The sequence below is a fragment of the Marmota marmota genome, unplaced genomic scaffold (assembly GCF_001458135.2).
Source record: "Marmota marmota marmota unplaced genomic scaffold, marMar, whole genome shotgun sequence".
Lineage (NCBI taxonomy): Eukaryota > Metazoa > Chordata > Mammalia > Rodentia > Sciuridae > Marmota > Marmota marmota.
This window is the reverse complement of record NW_026000037.1, coordinates 869,738-891,174: the sequence shown is the minus strand read 5'-3', so window position 1 is coordinate 891,174 and position 21,437 is coordinate 869,738. Positions and strand designations below refer to the sequence as shown.

At 49.1% G+C, this 21,437-nt stretch overlaps 1 long non-coding RNA gene across 1 annotated transcript; it reads left to right on the top strand.

The window, feature by feature from the left end:
* The first annotated feature begins 6 nt into the window (after positions 1-6).
* LOC125619325 lies at positions 7-1,768 on the top strand. The gene is made up of 2 exons (XR_007350807.1): positions 7-1,458; positions 1,502-1,768. It is a non-coding gene; the product is annotated as an uncharacterized LOC125619325 (long non-coding RNA).
* Positions 1,769-21,437: the final 19,669 nt, after the last annotated feature.

Genomic DNA, 21,437 nt, shown 5'->3' with positions numbered 1-21,437 from the left:
AAAAAAAAAGATAAATAGAACCATTAAAGAGACTTTAACTAAATTGACACTGGAAACTGGCACTAGAGACTGGGTATAACTCCTACTTTTAGCCTTGTATCGGGCCCGAAACACCCCAGGCCCACATGGACTAACCCCATTTAAAATCCTGTACGGTGCCCCACCTCCCGCTGTTAACTTTTATAAAACTGAAACCTATACCTCCCTCACCCCATCTATGCAGACTCATTTGCATGCTTTTGGTCCAGAACGAGGTCTGGAAGCCTCTAGCCGCAGCATACAAAAAGAAACTTAAAACCCCCTTGCTGCCACATCCCTTCAAGGTCAAAGATACCGTCTGGGTACGCAGGCACCTGAGCAAGAACCTCGAACCGCGATGAAAAAGACCCTACACTATCCTGCTGACCACTCTTACTACATTCAAAGTGGACGGCATCGCTGCTTAGATCCACGCTTCCCATGTGAAGACTGCACATCCACAGGAGTCCGCAGACCCGGATCCAGAATGAAAGTTGCAACGCACCCAAAATCCGCTAAAGATAAGACTCACTCGCTGTTGATTTTTCTTACTTTGTGTTGTGTCTTCCCCATATCAGTTAACCCCAACCAGTCCATGACCTATTATTCTTAAAAAAAAAAAAAAAAGGAGGACTTTGCGCGGCCTTAAAAAAAAATTGTTGCTTTTACACCGATCACACAGGGGTAATAAGGAAATCTATGACAAAGCACAGGAAAAGACTAGATGCAAAGGAAAAATCGTTACGAGGCTCCCAAAGTTGGTTTGAAAGCTGGTATAATAAATCCCCTTGGCTAACTACTATATTATCTACTATAGCTGGCCCCTTGATTATATTACTGTTAATTTTGTCATTTGGACCCTGCATATTTAACAGATTAATGCAATTCATAAAAGAAAGGCTGTCTGTAATCCAAACTATGGTCCTCGCACAACAGTATCAAGTACTCCCACAGCACCCTGAGCCACCAGCTGAACAAAGGCCGGACTCTGAGCAGGTAGATCAATGGATATAGGATTATATCCCGGATAAAGAAAAGGGGGGAATGAAGAACCTTAAGGCCCCAGGCCCAACATTAGGAAATCCAACCCCTGTGCCCTGAAGCTGCAGGATGTTCTCTTGCACCACCCCCATGTCACAATCCCACTAGCTGCACGTAGCATTTCAAGTCTAGCACAATGCCGCCACAGGATGTTCCATATAGATAACCCCGGAAGGGCCAAGCTTGAGCAAACAGGAACTAAAGGACAGGATGCAACTGAAAGACTCCCCAACCCAGCTGCTTATAGCTTTAGCTTAGTAACGCCAGATATAACAAGGCTTAAAAAATAGCTTGTCAAAGGAGGTCAGTGGGGCAACTGAGTCTGCAAGTTCAGCAGTTGGGCTTGCTCAAGGTCGTTACAGAAACAGGATGTACAGAGGCAGACATCTGGTCAATGAGGTACGGAAACAGGATGTGCAAAGGCAGACATCTGGTCAATGAGGGAACAAGAAAATATAGGAAGGGAACAGAAACTGATCAAGTCAACAACCTTATCTGATTTCCGAGAACAGAAGGAACTATAACCCCCACCTCATTTAAATCCTCCAATAGGGATCCTGTAACTATGCATCTCGCTTCTGTATCCACGCTTCTGCTTGCAAGCCCTATATAAACCCCTCAGGATAAGCCAGGGGCGCGCGAGTCTCATAGAGCTTGTCGCCCCGGGTACCTGTGCACTCGAATAAACCTCTTGCTGTTTGCATCCGAACTTAATGGTCTCGCTGGTCCTTTGGGTACGGGTCTCTTCAGACGGAAGGCACTCTTAGAGGGTCTTTCAATACTTTTCTGTTGACTTCTACTAATATTTAAAAGGGTACATGTGGTGGGCAGAACATCTGTTTTTATTCCCATAATGGCTTGTTTTAATCCCACTCGTTTCTGATATTCTGAATTATAGGCTTAAAGCTTTTAGAAAATGAAATTTACGATTCATTATGAGTAAATCATGTTCTTAGTGTGCAGCACTTTGTTTTCCGCACAGTACTAGTGAGGCGTGATGGACAAGTAAGAGTCGGCGTGCAGGGTTTGCCAAGTGATGGTTGCCACGAGTACCCTGTGCAGTGCTCACCACGCTCAGGCCTGCCCCTCACCTGGCGTGGATCCTGCGTGGACGTGTGTATGACTGTGCGCTGAGATTATCCAAGATGCCCTCTCAAACGCCCGGCTCACTTTACTGTGTTATCGTTAGCAATAGTCGCCGTGCTGATCGTTGGACCCCAGAACTAATTCATCCTGCCTCACGCTGTGTCACACCCTGGAACCAACATGTCCCCTGCCCACCCACCCTGGCCACCACCATCCTCTGTCTGCTTCTGAGTCGACTTTTCTGGATTTCACACACAGGTAGGCTCATGCCGTTTGCCCCTCCTATTTAACAGAGAGTGTTCCAGGCTCATCCTGTGGTCACACGTGACAGGGTTTCCTTCTTTGTAACGGTGAATGACACTCCACTGGATTTATACACCGTGTACATGGGCGCTGGTCTGACACCTAGGTTTTTCCACGTGGGGGCTGCTTGGCTGACTGCGTCTTGAATGCGGGACTGCAGGTGTCTCTTGGACACACTGGTGTAGACCCTGGTTCTGTACCCAGCAGGGATTGCTGATCCTAGGGCAGGTTTAAGGGACTTCCTGCTATTTTCCATAATGGCTCTGCTAATCCACCCCCCACCAGCAGCAAGGGAGCTTTTCTCTACATCCTTCCGGACAGTGTATCTTTGACCTTTCGGATAGCAGTTGTTCTAACAGTGTGAGGTGACACCTCCTCGTGGCTTAAGTTTGCATTTCCATAATGGTTAACAGGAGCCGAGCTGCATTTCTCAAAGAACTGTTGGCTACTGGTAGGTCTTCTTTTGGAAATGTCTGCTCTGTCTTTTGCCCATTTTAAAATGAGGTGATTTCTTTCCATGGCATTGAAGTGTCTCGGTTCCGTCTGTGTTCTGACTGCCTCCCCGTCGACGTGGGCTGTGGCATCTCCGACAGCCTGCCTCACCTGACAGGTCCTCCGCCTGTGCTGTTTCCTCTGCTGAATGACAGTGTTTTAGCTGAACGCCATTTTCTGGTTTTGCTTTTGTTGCCTGAACTTTTGGTGAAATACCAAAAAGCATCTTCCCCCGGACCAATTGGAGAATCCTTTCTCCTATATATTCTTTTACTATTTTCACACTTTCAGGTTTTAATTCTATATTATGCACCCATTTTAAGTTGAGATTTTTATATTGTGTATGTTAAGGAACTTCTCTGCATATATCCAGTTTTCCAATACCCTTTATTGAAGAAAATTCTTTTTCTGATGTGTTTTTGGCACGTGTTTATCAGAGAACAATTGACTGTAAGTGGGTGGGTCTGTTTCTGGGTTTTCTGTGGATTCTGCTCTATTTCGTTGATTGACATGTCTTTTCTTATTTCACTGCCGTGCTGCTTTGCTTTTGATAGTTCTGTAATATAATTTGAGATTAGGAAGTGCAAAGCCTCCACTTTGCGCTTTTCACTCAAGATGTCTTTGCTGTTAGGCATCTTTTGTGGTTCCATGTGAGTTTTAGGATTTTTTTTTTTATTTCTATGAAAATTGCCACTAGAATTTTTATGGGAATTGCATTGAGTCTGTAGATGTTTTGGACAGTGTGCACATTATAAAAATATCAATTCTTTTTAAAAATTTTTTTAGTTGTAGTTGGACTTAATACCTTTATTTTATATTTATGTGGTGCTGAGGATCGAACTCAGGGCCTCGTACGTGCTAGACGTTCTACCACTGAGCCACAACCCCAGGCCACGGAAATATCAATTCTTCTAATCCATGAACTAAGCAAAATTTAATTTTAAGCACTTTGATGCTATTTTAAATAGGATTTTTAAAAAAATATTTTCTGACATTTCATTGTGTATAGAAATGCTATTGATTTGTGAATGTTAATTTTGTACCTTCAAATTTCTTTAAACAATTTTAGTTTTAAAAGTTTCTGGTGGAGTTTTATGGGTTTTTGATACATGAGATCTTTCTTCCTGATTTTGATGACATATATTACTTTCCTAGCCTAACTTCTGTGACTAATTCCTCCAGTACTGTGTTAAATATATATGGCAAGAGATGCCATACTCATGCCTGATTTTAGAGGAAGTGTTTCCAGGTTTCCCCACGGAGTATGGTATTAGCTCTGGGCCTGTCATGTGTCTTTACTATGTCAAGGTACATTCCTTGTCTGTCGGTCAGTTTTCCATTATTACAATGAAATACCTAAGGCTCATTAACTTACAAAGAGGTTTATTTAGCTCAGCTTTCGAGGCTGAAAATTCAAACAGCACAGCTGCGGACCCCCGGGCACATCACCTTATGGCAGATGGCATCAAAGCGTCGGGAGAGCATGTGAGAGGAGGAGCTCCCATACAACAGGGAGCGGCTGAGCCGCGGCCTGGGACCCCTCCCGAGGCCCGGCCTTTTCAGTCCTCACCACCCCTCAGTGCTGCGGGCTGGAGAGCCCTTCCCAGCACCACCTCCTGTGCTCTCTGTTGGGGAACTGGCGATGATGGAGACAGAAAGCCGATTTGTGGAGGGCTTTTTCTTCCCTGTGTAGATTCTCACATGTCTATCATTTCTACGTGTGTTGTAGCATGGATGGATTCTCATGTGTGAAGCCACTCACCCTCATGTCTGGGGGTGAGTCACACTTGCTCGTGTCCCGGGACCCTTTGATCTGCAGCTGTCTCCGTCTGTCCTGGGGCTGGAGTCTGGATGTCTCTCAGGGCCCGTGGTAAGGCCTGGAGCCCAGCCTGGCAGGCAGGAGGTGGTGGGGAAGGTCTTCAGGCTGCTGGGGCATGCCCTGGAAGGCGCCCCTCACTCTGGTGTCCAGCCAAGAGGCGCGTGGTTGGCCCTACTGTGCACACACTGCCATGATGTGCGCTCCACCCAGGCCCAGAAGCAACGGCCCACTCACTGACTGTGGACGGGAACTTCCAAACAGGTGAGCCAGCGCAGCCCTGGCCCTTTGTAAGTTGAGTGTCTCAGGTATTGTTTGCAGAGAGGGAAGTCGACAACCCCAGTTTGCGAGTGTCTTGTTGAGGGTTTCTGCACCTTTGTTCGTCAGAGACACTGGTTTGCAATTTTCTTTTCTCTTAGCGTCCTCGTCTGCCTTTGGTATCAGGTCACACTGCCTTGTGAATGAGTCTGGAAGCCTTCCCTGCTCTTCGGCTTTTTGGAAGAATTTTAGAAGGGTTGATTCCAATTCTTTAAAAATTTGATACGATTTATCAGTGAACCCAACAGGTCCTCAGGTTTTCTTTTTTGGAGGATTTTTGATTTTGTATTCCATCTCCTTACACATAGTTTGCGTAGATCTTCTGTTCATTCATGATTCAGTGTTGGTATCGTCTGCTCTAGGACTGTACCCTTTGCTTCTAGATCACCTGTTTGGGCTTGCAGTTGTTCACGGTACTCGGCTGTGTCCTTTGTATTTTGTGTCATCTATTGTAATGTCTCCTTTTTCAATGGCGGTTTTATTTATTTGAGTTTTCTTAGTCTAGCTGAGATCTGTCAATTTTTCAGAAAACTGAATCTTAGTTCCATTGATGTTTTGTATGATTTTTCTGTTTTTATTTCACTTATCTCTGCTCTGGTTTTTATTAATACCAACTCTGCTAACTTGAGCGGCAGTTTGCTCTTGTCTGATTCCTTGAGATGCGGAGTTAGAGTAACCTCTGAGACCTTCCTTTTTTCTTAATGTTGGCATGATTACTAGGCACCTCCCTTGAGGAACGGCTTTGGCTGCATTCCAGAGGTTCGAGTATGTGTTTCTATGTCCATTTGTCACTCAGCATTCTACTTCCCTTTTGATTTCTTCTTGAACTCATGGACTGTTCAGAAGTACGTTATTTAATTTCCACATATTGGTGAAATGTTCAGTTTTTTTCTCCTGCTATTTATTTCCAATTGAGTAGCAAAGTGGTCAGAAAAAATACTTATTTATTTATTTATTTATTTTTGTTTTTTTAAATTTGTCAAGACTTGTTTTGTGGCCTAACATATGACTTATGTGGAGACTATCTGTGAGCACTTGAAAATGCTGTGCATTCCGCTGCTATTGGGGGTGTTCTGTGAAGGTCTGCTGGTCCGTTGGGTCTATGGGTTTCCCGCTTGTTGTTTCCTTACTGATTTTCTGTCTTGATGAACTATCCATTACTGAAAATGGAGCACTGTCATCACACCACCATCTCTTTTCCCCTTCAGTTTTGTTGATATTTGATTTGCTTTACATATCGAGGTGCTCTGATGATGCTACATATAAATTTATGAAAGCCACATCATCTTGAAGAAATTGCACTTTATCGTTACATATGGCATTCTGTGTCTCTTGGGACAGTCTGTGACTTAAATTAACCATGTGATGTAAGTAGAGCCACCTCCTCTCTTGAGTGACATTCATGTGGCATGTCTCTTCTTTCCCTCTGTCTTCACTTGGTGGGTGTCCCTAAATCCAGACCAATTCCTGGGTACACAGAAGAGAGCTGGATCAGGCTTTGCCCTCTCCCAGATCCATTCAGCTACTCTGTGTACTTTGATTGGATATTTCATTTCATTTATATTGGATTAAAGCAATTATCAACAGGTAAAAACTTAACTCTTGCCATTTAGATTTCTTTCTTCCTCTCTTTACGTCCTCCTTTGTTATTTTATGACATTTTTTTTTTTTTGGTACAGGTTTGCTTTGATTCCATCCACACACTTTTTTCCTAGTGTGTCTCTACTGTGTGTTTTTTCTTTAGGATTACCATGAGGTTTACACAGAGCATGTTATAATGGTCTGCTTGTAGCTGACAACCTTGACTGCATATAAAAACTTCTATATTAAATTCTATATTTAAACTCTCCATTCCCACATTTTATGAATTAACATCAAAATTTTCATCCATTATAGGGTATTCATTATGAATTATTTAACTAACTGTTTTTAATATTTTGGCATCTTTAGTTAGAAGTGATTTACACACCATCTTTGCAATATGAGAGTATTCTGAAATTGACTCTATTTTTACCTTTACAATGATTTTAATACTTTTTATATTTTTTGTTACTACTTACAGTTTTCTCATTTCTGCTTGAAGCACTTGATCATTTTTCTTTTTCTTTTCTTTTTTTACTTTTTGTCAAGGCAAGCCTAATGATGAGCCCTCACAGTCTTTGCCTCTTTGGGGAAGGCTTTGTCTCTTCTTGATTTCTGAAGACTGGACTTGCTGGGTACTGACTGTGCCATCCCCTCGCTCAGGGTATGCAGGTTGTGGACGGTTATGTGAGGGTTCTCTTGTACGTAATGAGTGCGTTTCATAATTCTCTTCTTGTCTTTGACCTTTGAGAAAGTATGATGAGACTCAGTGAACACTTCTTTATGTTTATTCTATCAGGTGTCCTCTGGAGTCCATGGACTGGATGTTCATTTTCTTTTGCAGATTGGGGGAGTCTTGTGTCGTCACCTAGAAGAACTCTCTCCCCTTTCTCTCCCTCTGCTCCTGGTGGAGCCTCCATAATGTCTACTTTGGTTTGCTTGGCAGTGTCCTAAAAGTCCTGTACCCTCTCCACTCTTCCATTCTTTCTTCTCTTGTTTCTCTGGTAATTCCAGATGACCTGTCTCAGAGCGCTCCGACTTTCTTGCTCTATCTAATCTGCGACTGATGCTCTCTGCTGGATTTCTCAGACCAGCCATTGTGCATCGTAGCTCCAATCTCTGGTTCTTCCTTGTTGATTCTACCTCTTCTTGAACTCTTCTTCCTCATGCACTGCTCTCTTACTTCTTTTAGTTGTCTATCTGGGTTTTCTTATAGCTTTCTGAGGTTCTTTAAGGCCGTTGTTTTGAGTCCTTGGTCAGGCAGAGATCTCTTTAGGGTAAGTTCCTAGAACTTAATTTTGTTCCTTTGATGTTGTCATGTTTCCCTGATTATTCATGGTTCAAGTGGCATTGCACCACTGTTCAAGCATTTGAAGACAGGCACCTCTTCTAGCCTTTAAATCTGGCATGAGCAGGGAAAGCCCTACAGAAGTTGGCTCCTCCAGAGAGTCCATCAGGCAGTCTGGCAGTCAGTGGGCTGGCTTGCTTCTGGACTGCTCAGGTGGGATGGCCTCTGCCTGGGTCATGAGTGGGTGGGCTGGAGCTTGGGCCCACAGGAGTGGTCTTGGATCCCAGGTCCATTAGTGCCACGCTGACTCTAGAGAGGTCCTTGCACTTAGGCCACAGGTGTGGACCTTGTTCTGAGTCTTTGGGGGAAGCCTGATGTCGCTCATGGATGGGCTTGCATCTGTGTCCCGAGGCATGTGTCTGGGGTCTAGGTCTATGGGGGCTGGTCTGGAACCCGGATCCACAGGGTGTGACTCATCACTGCTCTCTCCTGGGGTGGATCTTTCCTGAAGCCTTAGCCTATGAGTGTTGGTCTGGGACCTGGGTCGATGGGTGCTGGCCAGGAGCTTGGGGCCATGGGTGCCAGTGTGGTACTGGGCAGGCCTGGAATCTGGGACCTCGAGGGCTGGCCTAGCATTAGGGCATAGAGGGTGGTCCTGGTGCTAGGTCCACTGTAAAGTTGTGTTCCCGTTTCACCTTCCCTGCCCCCTGTAGAGGAAGTGTGTTCTGCCCGAGTGATGGAGAAGGGACATGGATGTGTGGGACTGTCCTTCCTACCCTCCTCGCTGCTCTGCTCTCAGCTCTGGGCTTTGCTCAGGTGCTGTAACCTCCGCCCAGTCCTGGTCTTGTGAAGGTGTTTTCTTGTCTGAGTAGCTGTTCTAATTGGTGCTCGGTGGGAGGTTGGGCGCTGAAGGGTCCTTTTGTGCCTTCTCCCTGATGACATTCTGCTTAATTTGCGTCTCTCATATTGTGCCAAAGTGAGATTGAACAAGGCTTGTAAGACACAAAGTAGCACAAAGTGAGGGGAGGAAATGAGGTCCGGGCCAAAAGGAAGAGGAAACCACACTGAGTCATGCTCCCAGCTCTTGTCGAATCACTGACAAAGTGGTTCTGCAGGCCGGGCACATGCTGCTGTCTTACCTCTTTGTTTTGTTTCATTTTATTTTGTGAAATCAGGGCAAGCTATATCATTCATGATTTACAAAATAATAGTAATAATAATTAATATTATCCAAAGAAAAGTACAGTCCTTTGTTGAGAGCCACAGCCAAAGGGGCCCCAGCAAACTTCCAGCTGCCAGCAAACTTCCAGCTGCCGGCTGATGATTGGCTCACAGCGGCCCCAGCAACTTCTAGCTGCCAACTGATTGGCTCCTCTGCCTTGATACTCATTGGGCTGTTTCCCTGCCCTTTCAGACCACGGAGCTGCTCATTGGGGGACTTTTTTGGCTCCGCCCATGCGACCCAGCCAATCGGCCTCAAGAGCAGGAGGAGTGGGGAGGTGGAGAGGCTTGTGGGAAGCCAGTGGTGGCAGTTGGGCTCTGAGGGTTTTTCCTGAGGAGCTGTTTGTTTGGCGTGTGTGGTTCTAAAAATAAAGTTAGTTTCTTTTGACAAGTGGCTCCTGAATCCTGCCCAGCCAGACTGTGGCATTTGGTGGCCCGTACGGGGAGCGACTGAGGGTAAGTGATAAGGTAAACTGCTCGCCCCTGAGGGCAGGGGGAGAGGATGGGTAGCCATTTTAAGATTCCTCTTTTGTTTTGCTTCACTTTTGTTTTAAGTTGCCTGTCCCTGGAGATGAGTGAGACAGAAGAAAAACCGCTCACATCTGAGGAAAAACTATTTACGTCTGAGGAACAGATAGGGAGAAAGGACGGATGCACATTTCAGGAGGATAGAAAGGCTGATATAATGATTTTGTGTTGTTCCACTTTTGTTTCATTCTGGCTCAGTTTTGTTTGGTGTTATCTTCTTGGGTTGTATTATAGTTATAGTATAAATATTCAAGTAAAATAGAAGGTCTCTCGAACTAGTCAGACAGAGAAAGAAAGTGTAAAGCAGAAAAAGCCATCAGGGGGAAAGTTACAACAGGAGACTGCTACTAACANATACGGAGCACTGGAGGAACCCAGCAACCCCATCAGGGTAGTGCCCAGGACACATTGTCCATCAGATCCCTCATCAGACAAACCAGAGGGAGCGCAGGGTTGGACATCTGCGCCTCCGCCAGAGCAGTACTAACTCCAGAGATGGGAGTTCAAATCATTCCCACAGGGGTGAAAGGACCTCTTCCCAAAGGAACAGTAGGCTTATTATTGGGACGCAGCTCTTCTACTCTAAAAGGACTTATGATAAGTCCTGGGGTAATTGATCCCGATTATGAAGGTGAAATAAAAATTATAGCCAGTTCTCCAAAGGGTATATCAGTAATTTCACCAGGAGATAGAATAGCACAGTTACTAATAATACCCAGCCTACATGATAAATTTTCCAGTCGTACTGTAGAAAGAGGTTCCAAGGGATTAGGCTCCACAGGTGTAGATTGGGCTATGCTTTCTTTAAATTTAGATTCTCGCCCCATGCTAAAACTAAATATTCAAGGACATGAATTTAATGGGCTACTGGATACAGGTGCAGACCTTAGCATCATCTCTCGTCAAGAATGGCCAAAACATTGGCCATTACAACAAGCCACTCAAACGCTTCGAGGCCTAGGAGTGGCGACTAATCCCCATAGAAGTGCAATGGTATTAGATTGGAAGGATCCTGAAGGATGTGAAGGAACTATACAGCCATATGTATTGGATCATCTTCCCGTAAATTTATGGGGACGAGATGTCCTAGATCAATTAGGTTTGACATTAACAAATAACATCAACCAAAATGCACCCACTATTATGACTAGACAAGGTTTTAGGAAAGGAAAAAGATTAGAAAAACAAGAACAAGGTATAGCAGCACCAATACAAATAGATCAAGGAACAGACAGACATGGGTTGGATTTTCAGAAAGGGCCACTGAGACAATAAAAATTACTTGGAAATCAGAAAGACCAGTATGGGTTCCTCAGTGGCCCCTGACTAAAGAAAAGATACAAGCAGCCCATGACCTGGTCAAACAACAATTAGCAGAAGGACATATACAACCTTCTGTATCTCCCCATAATACTCCCATTTTTGTCATCAAAAAGAAATCTGGTAAATGGAGATTATTGCAAGATTTAAGAGCCATTAATAATGAGATGGTTATTATGGGACCTGCTCAATCAGGGATTCCTCAATTGTCTGCTTTGCCAAAAACCTGGTATGTTTTAGTTATAGATATTAAAGATTGTTTTTTTTCAATTCCAATTCATCCTGAGGATAGTCCACGTTTTGCATTTACTATCCCTGCACTGAATCATGAAGGTCCTGATCAGAGATATGAATGGAAAGTACTCCCTCAAGGGATGGCTAACAGCCCAACTATGTGTCAAATTTATGTTAACAAAGTAATCCAGCCACTTAGAAATCAAAATCCTGAACTACAAATATTTCACTATATGGATGATGTATTATTAGCACACAAAGATAAAAACACATTGCTAGAATGTTATGCCACACTTACAAACTTATTAAAAACTTATAATCTAGAGATAGCAATAGATAAAGTACAATTAAATTTTCCAATTAATTATTTAGGAGTTCTATTATCCTCAACCATGGCCCGTCCACCAAAAATTCAAATACGAGTAGATCAACTCAAATCACTTAATGACTTTCAAAAGGATGGAGAGTAGGTAGTCAGCGGAGAAGACCTGTTTGTGCCCTGGAGTAGAACGTGTCACCCAGCGTGGCAGAAGGGGACCCTGAGGGGAAGGCAGGAGCTTGGCAAGGCCCCGCCCCCCTTGCATGGTCCACTTAGCTGTAGGAAGCAGGGGCCGCTCCTCCTCCCAGCTGGGGTTGGACGCGGGCTTACACCAAAGCCCATCTGACCTTGGCACTCAGTGCTGGTCCCCGTCCTGGCAGCTCCCTGAGCCCCCTTAAGGAGGATCTCCTGCCCACAGGGTCTCCTGCCCACAGGTTTTCCTGTCCCACAGGGCCTCCTGCCCACAGGTTCTCCTGTCCCACAGGGCCTCCTGCCCCACAGGGCCCCTTTGGAATCAACGTGCCCACTTCCTGACGACCTGTATCCTCCCATCCCAGCTCCTTCATGCTGAGAAGAAAAACTGAGAAACGGCCTCCAAAGGCCTAAATTCTCCCGGGGTCCCCATAGACGAGATCAGGTCATCCGCTTGCATCAGAATAGGAAGAAATAATGTGAAAAGGAGAAATTAACGTAGTCCATTTGGTCAGTCCTGGGACGCAGCTCACCTGTCTCTCTGCCCCACAGAAACAGTGAGGTTCAGGGAGCCAAACCCAGGGACCCAGGTAGACTTGGCAGAGACCCTGGGAACTGCTGTTCCTGGCTGCTGGCCAGGGCAGCCCCGGTGTCCACACCAGCAGGTGCACAAATGCAGGTTGCCGGGAGGTGGGGAAGAGAAGAGGCCCTGTTACCCTGCTCTTTGTGGTTCCAGGTCCTCCTTCAAGAAGGCCTGGGGCAGTGCTGGGTGACCGCAGTGCCTTCCACCAGGAGGGAGGCAGGAGCCTCCGCTGCTCCTGAGCTTCCTCGCCTGCCCACAGCATGTCTCCTGACCCTCGCTCTGGACACGCATCATCCTTGGAGACAGAGGGCTGGAGGAGGGGCACTGCGGTCCTTGTCGCCCAGCTCCACCCGCTGAAGGAAGGCGGGCACCACATGACTCTCTGGGTAAGAAAGGCCCCGGCTCCCGGGCCCCAGCGTCCATCCTGCCACCCAGCTGTGATGACCCCTGAGCCCTGGCCGTCCTGACCCCGCTCACTGCAGCCCTTCACCCTGCTCCTCCCTAGAGCGATGTCCTCACTGCCTCCACAACTGGCCACTTCTCTGTGCGGGGCTTTCCATGGAATCAGGAGCTTTAACTCGGGGCTCAGGACTCTCACCCATGTTCCCAGCCCTCGGCCTCTCCACCTGGGCTCGCTCAGGGGCTGCACACGGGTCACACACAGGAGTGGTGGTGAGGGAGCACGGCTGAGGGGGCAGAAGGCCTCCTGGTCTTATTCAAGGTAGAGAATGCGGGGCGGCTAACTGGTACAGTGCCCAGGGGCACCATCAGGGCCTTTTTCAAATTTAAAAAAGAGACCTGGAGGGACACTGCAGCCAACACCTTGGTCCCAGAGAGGTGGCAAGACGGAGCCCATGGGAGATCCGGGGGGGGGTTGGGGGGGTTCACACTACAGGACACAGCCACGGGCCGTGACGCCCTTCCATGTCTGCTTAGTGGAGATTCTGATCAGTGCTTGTACCCCAGACTACCCGCAGCCCTGAGCCCACCAAAATGGATTTCCTGCTCTCCGGCCCCTCCCTCATCAGTGAGGTTGATCTCTCCTCACTTAAACCCCACTCCCTTTACTTCCATCACGGTCTCTGGATCTTATTCTTCAAATCTGTGAGACAAGAACCTAGAAGGAAATTGTGAAGCGGGGGTTCCAGTCCCATCTCTAAACTCCACTTTAATTGCAGGCTCATGAGGTTGACATGGAAAGCTTGGTCCTCGTCCCCTGCCAACTCAATAACAAGGAAAAGAAAAAAGACGAAAAAGAAAAAAGAAGTTTCCTTACTTTGGTAGCAAAGGAGAAAGGCAGGGGACTCTGTCCCAGAGGCTGTGGTTCTGCCCATGGGGGGACAGGGGCTCTGTAAAGAGTGGACTCCAAGGCTGCAGCCCAGCATCCTCTTCTTGCTAATTCAGGAGGTGGTCATTCCTGCGATCTCCTGGGGCCATCCCCAAGTCTGAATCTCTTCTTTCCTGTGCTGCGTGAGTGTTCAAGGACAGAGGGCTCAGCCTAGACGGGGAAGAAGGAGATCCAGTGTCCTCCCAGATGATTAGGGAGGGCCAGGGGGAGAAGAAGAGATGAGTCACAGGGGCCCAGCAGTCAGGCTGTATTCCAAGAACGAGGTGGACCACTGTTCCAAGATGGTCAGACACCTCCGACCACGACCGACCGCTAGGCAGGTTGGGGGTGACAGGGTTGGCCTGAGTTCCTGCCCCCGGCTCCCCCGGCCAGAACAACCCAACCACGACAGAGTCACTCACAGGGAGAAGGGAGGGTTCTGCTGTGACCAGACTGAAACTGTAAGGAGCACTTAGTCCTGACCTGGGTGTGCACCATGAGGAGGTCCCCTCTGCTTGACCCCGGAGTGACGGATGTCACCCACTCAGCCTTGCTGGTGACCTCTTGTTTCTTTCTTCCCACCACGAAAGCCCCTGGTTCCGTGCTGCCTCTGTCAAGACTTGCCAATGAAAGCCACTTAGATATGCAGCTGAATTCGTTGTACTTTTGACTTTTTATTTAACAACTAAGTATACTTATTGCTAACATCCAGAAGTAACTGTGTCTTCCCACACTACCTCTATCTTTTCCTGGGTTTCTCTAGAAAAGCAGGGCACAGAGCCCACACAACAGGCTGGGGCACTCTCCAGGCCACAGAGACCCTCAGCAATGTCTGAAAACCAGAAACTCGCTCAGTGTACAAAGGAAGCACTGGAAGTAATTCACTTTGCCTGCCTTCCTTCCTTCTTTCCTTCCTTCCTTCTTTCTGTCTTTCTTTCTTAGGCTGGATTCCAGGGTCTCCTGCACGCTATGCAAGGGCTCTACCACTGAGCTGCACCGAGCCTTGGAAGTCATTTAGAGAGGAAGGACTATTTTGTGCTATAGAACATTACTGTAGTCGGTGTTTACCGGACAGACCTGTGAGAACGCCCCATGGAAATCCTCAGAGATCGGAATGAAACTAGCACTTACTGAAAACCACTGTGCCCAGTAGTCCTTATAGAGGTGATTTACTTTAATCACATAAAATCCCACAGGATGGATGTCATTACTCTCTGAATCAGAAGAGGACATTGTGGCTCGGGGAAGTTGAATTACTTGCCACAGGAGAGTTGGAAAGAGTGAGCCTCACACTTTTCAGTTTATTCATCCCCCAAATCCACACTGAGGTCTTTCCACACCATGTTTACGTCTGAAAAATAATCCATCTTTTAAATAAGTAAGATTTTCTTTGCTCCATGGTAGATGATATGGAATAAAATGGAAAAGGTAGCATATCTAAGATAGAAGTGTATTTAAAGGTGGTGTTCTGTGAGAGGGTGACCAAGGACAGGTGTGTGCAGTCTGTAGACGCCCTGGTCAGGAGCAGGTGAGAAGGAAGGATCTCACCTGTGGGAGAGGGGAGGCAGACCCCATGGACTGGAGAACTTCCGGTGGCTTCCTGCTTGAGTGACGAGCGGCTGTAACCCTCAGCGTCTGTCCCGCAGTGGGTTTCAGTGGGCGCTTACTGAAGGAGGAAGCGGAGGCACGCCTCGCGATGGCTCCTTTTCGGAGACTTGTGCCCACGCTCCGTGGAAGATGGCTTGTCTCTCACAGCCCTAAGCATGCCCGTCTCTCGGTGGCTTGAATGACAGAACTTAATTTTCCAGTTCTGGAAGACAGGAGATCCAAACTCCAGGGGTGTGCCTGTCTGGTTTCGGGTGGGCAGTTCTGGGTCCCCCATGGCTGCCTCCTGCTGAGGGCACACCTGGTGCCAGCAAACGTGGGCAGGCAGGCTGGCATCTCATAGAGACACGACACTCTGTATGGGGTGGCACCCTCTGACCTTGGTAACCTACTCACTCACTGCACCCACAAGGGTGATTTGGGCTCCAGCCTGGGGCTTTTGTGTGGACACATGCTTGGCTCAGAACAGAAGATGCAGGTGAATCCTGCCCGGCTTGCTCTTCATGAGGACGTGCCTGACCACCCGGGTCAGCGGCTCTGTCTAACCCTGCTGGCGGGTGTGACGGGAGCGCAGGGCCCTGGGTGTGGAGAACCCCCCCCAGCATGGAGCTCCACAGGCGTCTGGACAGTGGAGCCTTCTCCTGAAACCCACCAGGGTGGGGTGCTTCCCCACTACATGGACCCTCAGGCAACAGAGTCCCACAGTGAACGCAGCTCAGTGTCACCAAGGCAGTGGTGAAGTGGGCGGTCCACACGGCTGTCCAGCGACAGCGAGCCCATCCCTCGTCAGAGTGGCTGTGCTTGTCTCGCCCTGCGGACAGGAGGTTGCAGGAAAGTGGAAGCGAATTCTAATTGCTGCTCAGGGTTCCCAGCTCCTCACCACCTTCTCCACCTGAGGGAAAGCCAGCTGTGCCCAGGCCCATTTTGTCCCTTGTCCCCTCTGTGACTCCCACGGAGCCACATGCACTCCAGATTTCCTCCTGCTGGCTAGAAAGCCCTCTCTCTGCTCTTCTGTGGGCTCTTCCTCTCTGACCAGCCTCCCCGAGGCTCAGTCCAGGGCCCAGCTCTCACTCCAGTCTTGGCCAGCGACACTGTCCTAGGAGGGTCTTGTCCATCCTGTCGCTTTCCGTGTCACTTGTGTTTCAGTGGATCAAGAGTCCCCCTGGTCGTGAGTGTGATCAGTGAGCAGGGAACACAGCCGTGTGCCCCAGAGGCTCACGCTGTGTGGTGAGGAGGTGGAGAGCCACAGCAGGCCATCAGCAAGCTCGGTCCTCACCTTAGGAAGGGTGTGTGCTCTGAAACAGGGAACAGAGCAGGGCTGTGTAAGGGGATTGGCCTTGAGGGAGGAGCAGGCCCTCGGTGGTATTAAGTGAGGCCGCGGGGGGCGCACTCTCCAGCAGAAGGAGGGAGCAATGGCTTCAGGGAGTGAGGATGCGGCCCGCAGATGTTGGGCTGGGAGCAGCTGAGCAGCGCCTTGGAGAAGCGGCCCAAGAGCCGCCGGGTCCAGCCTGAAGTGCGCGGCCATTGTTTTGAGAATGTCACAGAAGCCAACAGAGGTGGCTGTGGAAATGGGAAGACTTTCTGGAAGCTTCTGGGCTGAAGAGTCACTTGATCTGACTTAAGATTTTGTAAGCACTACCCTGTTGAGGACAGTTTGTATGGCACGAGGTTCGAGGTTCCTAATGAGGTGACTGGCACGTGAGCAGAGAGGGTCAGGCATGAGTCCAGCTCGCTGGCATGGCCCGGAAGGACGAGGTTATTTGACCACCTACTGCGATGGGGAAGCCCGAACGTGGAGTAGGGCTGTGGGGAGAGGGAGAGGTCGGGGTCCTCTGGGATGTCTGTGCCTCCTGCATCCATTAGAAATGGACTCGGTAAGCAAGTCAGTAGTCTGCGGACGAGGTCCAGACTAGAGGACCGTGTGCCAAGGGCTGTGCCAAGGGTGTGCCAAGGGCTGTGGTCAACAAGTCCTGCCGCAGTCTGGCTGGGCACAAATCACGAGCCTCTCAAGGAGGAACACACTTTATTTCTGAACTCCCACAGCACTCCAAGCACACTCCCCGGGGAACTCTCCCGAACGCCAACCACCGGGCTCCTCCCGGAACACACCACACCAACCGGAACTCCCTCCACCGGAACTTCACCAACCAACAGCGAACCCTTCAGGATTCCCCGCGAGAGCTCAACTGGAACTCAACGGGAACTCCGCGAGAACTCAAAAGTCATCATCTTGATGGCTCCCTGGTGTCACCTCTCAACCACTACTTCTGGCAAAAATGCTATGCGTCATCCCGACTCGGCTGTGGCCCTCAACAAAGTCCCTCTGCCATTGTGTGATCTCTCCAGCAGAACTTGGGGGACAGACGATCGTGGCCCTGCTTTCTTCTGTTCCAGGCACGTCCAGACCAGTGCTGGTGACATTGCTGCTGGCCCCCCACGTGCCACCCCTGGATCAGCAGAGCACTGGACGCTCATCTCCCCAGGACTCAGTCCTGCGTTGTCACCAGGTTCCCCAGAGGGGACCAGTAGGCCCTCAGCGCAGCCAGGCTCTGGCTCTGGCCCAGAGGTGTGCACTTTCCTGGCCCCTGGGGTTGCCCCCGGCCGGCTGCTGCTGCTGCCTACTCGGCCAGTCCACACCAGAGGTTCTCAGACGGTTATTAAGATCTTGAGTAAAGCAAGGAAATAAGATGCAGTCACACCAGCGCTCACCTCCAGGGTGACGGGGTGCCCTATAAAGGGGCGTGGAGGAACCTTCCGAGGTGGCAGTAACCTATGGCTTCACGTAGCAAAGGACCCAGGGCGTTCAGTGTTACATGAGTATTTTGAGCCCTCTTTGCCATGCACGGTGTGTTACTGCAGCAATTAAGTTACAAAATGACAACAGGACCGTGAGGCTGGCGAAGGAGGGTCTCCCCGTGAAGCTGCGCAGCCAGTGTGTGTGGGCTCCAGAGCTGTCCTCCCGGTGCAGGTGTGGAGACGCTGCTGAGTCAGGGCCAGCTGCTACAGAACAGGGGAGAGGCCTGGTGCGGACACGTGGGGTGGTCAGTGGAGAAGTCCACTCAGGCTCCTCTGGAGTGTACAGGGAACCGTCAGGGTGCAGGAAAGCCGACCTCCAAAGACATAGAAAGGCGTGTCTGCTGGGGTCCAGGACTCTCAACCCGGGCTTTGGATCCCAGAACACTTTCTCTTTACTGGGCTTCGGGGGAGGTGGGAAGACTGTGTCAGTCGGATACTGAGGGAGACACGACCCCCACTTTTGTGGCCTGGGAACCCAGCTGGGTTTAGCCGATGGCCCTCCTGGCCCCACTTGGGCTCCTCTGTCCGTCCACATCATTTCTGGGCCAGCTGGGGTAGGGGTGAGCTAGGATGGCCTGCGCAGGATGCTTCCTGCACACGGGAGAGGGGCAGGAGGAGACTTAGCCACGCCTGCAGATCAGGGCCTGAGAGGTCACTGCCATCTGCCCCCTGTTCTGGTCTCTGTCTCACACACTTGGCAGGTCTTTTAAAGCCAGGGTTTGTGATGTCACTTGATATTGCGACTGGAGCAGGGGTGACTGGACGGGAGGTGGAAGCCGCGTCCTGCTGCCCTCCACTGGCTTTCCCGCTGGCAGGGGAGTGGTGATTCTGAGTGGTGATAGCTTCCTGATTCTGCTTTATCAGTGGCTCAGAGTGGGGAAGAGTTTCAGCTCGACTTTTCCCTGACAGCCTCTTAGCTGTCCACCTGTGGAAGAGGTGGTCGCCCGCAGGCCATTCTGTGGTGGTCTGCAGTGAGTCATCCTTGGACCTAGGGAGTCACAGCGAGCTTGCTCTTCTGCTGATTTGCAGGCCCCTGGTTCTCATAGCTGAGCGCCTCCTGTTGAGGTTCCTGGGGCAGTGGGTCAGAGTTGCTGTACTTGGCACCCACGTGCTGACCAGGAGAGTCGTGACTTTGTCACCGCGGGGGTTTAGTAGTGGCTCAACACCATGTGTCTTGTGACACTGAATGCAGAACAGTGGTCCGGGTTTTTGGTCTCCAAGTCTAATTTGCAGGGTCTGTTAATAACACAGGGACTCAACCTATGGCCATACATCTTTGAAATACAAAGTCTTAGAGGGAGAAAAAGTGGAAGAGAATTAGAGCCAGAGGAAATAGAATGTATTTTTAAGACTTCCTGTGTATACGATGCCTCCCAGTTTTCATGCAGATCTCTCAACTGCATGGAAGTAACTTGCAACTTTTCTAAATATTGAGACCTAACGGCGCGGACAGGCAAGGATTCTGTCAGATGCAGCCTCACAGTCCTTGGGCCAAGGGTCTGGGATGCGTGGAGGTCCACGTGTCAGAGTCCGTCCAGCTTTCAGAAAGTGCACAGTGGGAGAGGCTGTGGACCCTTCGACTGGCTGTGTGGCGTGTTAGATTCCAGCTGCGTCAAGGTCTTAGCGACAGACAGTAAGACGCTTTACCTAGTAGGACGCGTTCATTAACAGCATTCATGACAAAGGGACAGTAACCTTTCCTGGAGAGCTGGACTGTAAAGGAGGGCAAAGCCATGGCCTGTGGAGATGGGACTAGAACACCAAACAGGGGACACCGTCACCCCAGGTGCATATAGTGTAATGCCTGGGGGCTTCCAGACCCCTGAGGGTCACAGTCCTGCCACATACTGAAGGCCAGGTGTGAGTTGCTGAAGTGCTATTTAATACTATTAAAACAAATGTCCAAAAGTATTTAACTTTTTTTTTTACCTGCATCATTAAAAGGTTAGGATACTTTGTTTCTTTAAAATCCTGTGACAGGGGCTGGAGTTGTGGCTCAGTGGTACAGCGCTTGCCTAGCATGTGCAAGGCCCTGGGTTCGACCCTCTGCACCACATAAAAATAAATAAGATAAAGAAAAGAATTCTGGTTATAAAAAAGAAAATCCTGGGACATAATTTAGCGTTGTAACATCCAGTGTGAAGAGCCCAGCACGCCTGCACGGCCGCCTCTGCCCCCCGCCGTCACAGCTCTCTCTCCTCCGCAGGGCGGCTCAGGGCCCCCTTCAGAGATGTTTTTCTGCTTCCTGTCACTGTGACCTCCTTGTGGCTAAGTCTGGTGGGTGTCTTCAGGTTATCATCTCACTCCATTGATTTCTTGACAGCATTTAGACTTCTGAAGGTTCCCTTTATTCTCCTCTTACCCACTGCTGCTCTTTCTCCTCTCCTTTCTGACCTGTAAAAATAATTCATAAATCAGAAATGCAGAAAAAGGAAGGTCAAAAGCAAATAATATAGAACGGTATGGAGATGAAAGCACAGTGGCATCCCCAGGTCCAGCCGCTCACTACCCCTCCAGAGCCACTCGGCCGTCGCCGTTTTAGACACCCGTGGGGAACTTCCGTGAAATCCACAGACCAGCGCGTTTAAGGAAAAGGAACAAATTGTGCTGTGTTATTTCCACGAAAAAGAATGGGACTTTATGTCACTTGAATGGCAAGAGGTGAAGCTCAAGGAGCTGACCAGCTTTAGGTGATTTCTGATCATGAGTGATAGCCGGTCATGAAGAAGCTGACTCAGAGCAGCCTTCCAGCTGGACCCAGCGCTGTAGCTGCGCCCTCAGCCGTGTGCCTGCGGGGCCTGCGGCAGAACCCCAGGGGCAGGCACTTTCCTCTTGCCTCCAGCCCCCGTCTCATCCCCTGGTCTCACTTGTGGGACCTGTCTGCCCCGTCACAGCCTGTAGCATTGCCGTATGTCCTGAGCTGTGATCCCTGCACCTGGGGAGGTTTTGGTGCACGCGCTGGGGGTGCTGCATCTGAGGGATCCAGGATCCTCTTGAGCACTTTACTGTGGATTCTCATTTCCGTCTCCTGTTTTCCTCTTGGTTGGCATCTGTGCTCAGAAGATGAGTGGCTGGTTTAATTACAGGGCCCACCTTTCTTTCCTGAGAACCCTATAGCTATCACCCCGCAGTCCTCTGCTGTGGGGAAAATAAGCAAATCTGAGTCCACACAACCTGTTCCGACTTCCCTTTTGGTCGAGTGGCCCTGCAAGTCTCTCTGTACTGTTGACATTTAGTGATGTCACCAGGAATCTGTCTTGATAGTAATTGTACTCTTTAAACATTATTGGTAACTTGTCCTTGTGTATCTTTCTCCTGGTCCCTTTCTCGGGCACCATTGAACTTCTGAGAACTTTAAGAAGTCCTTTA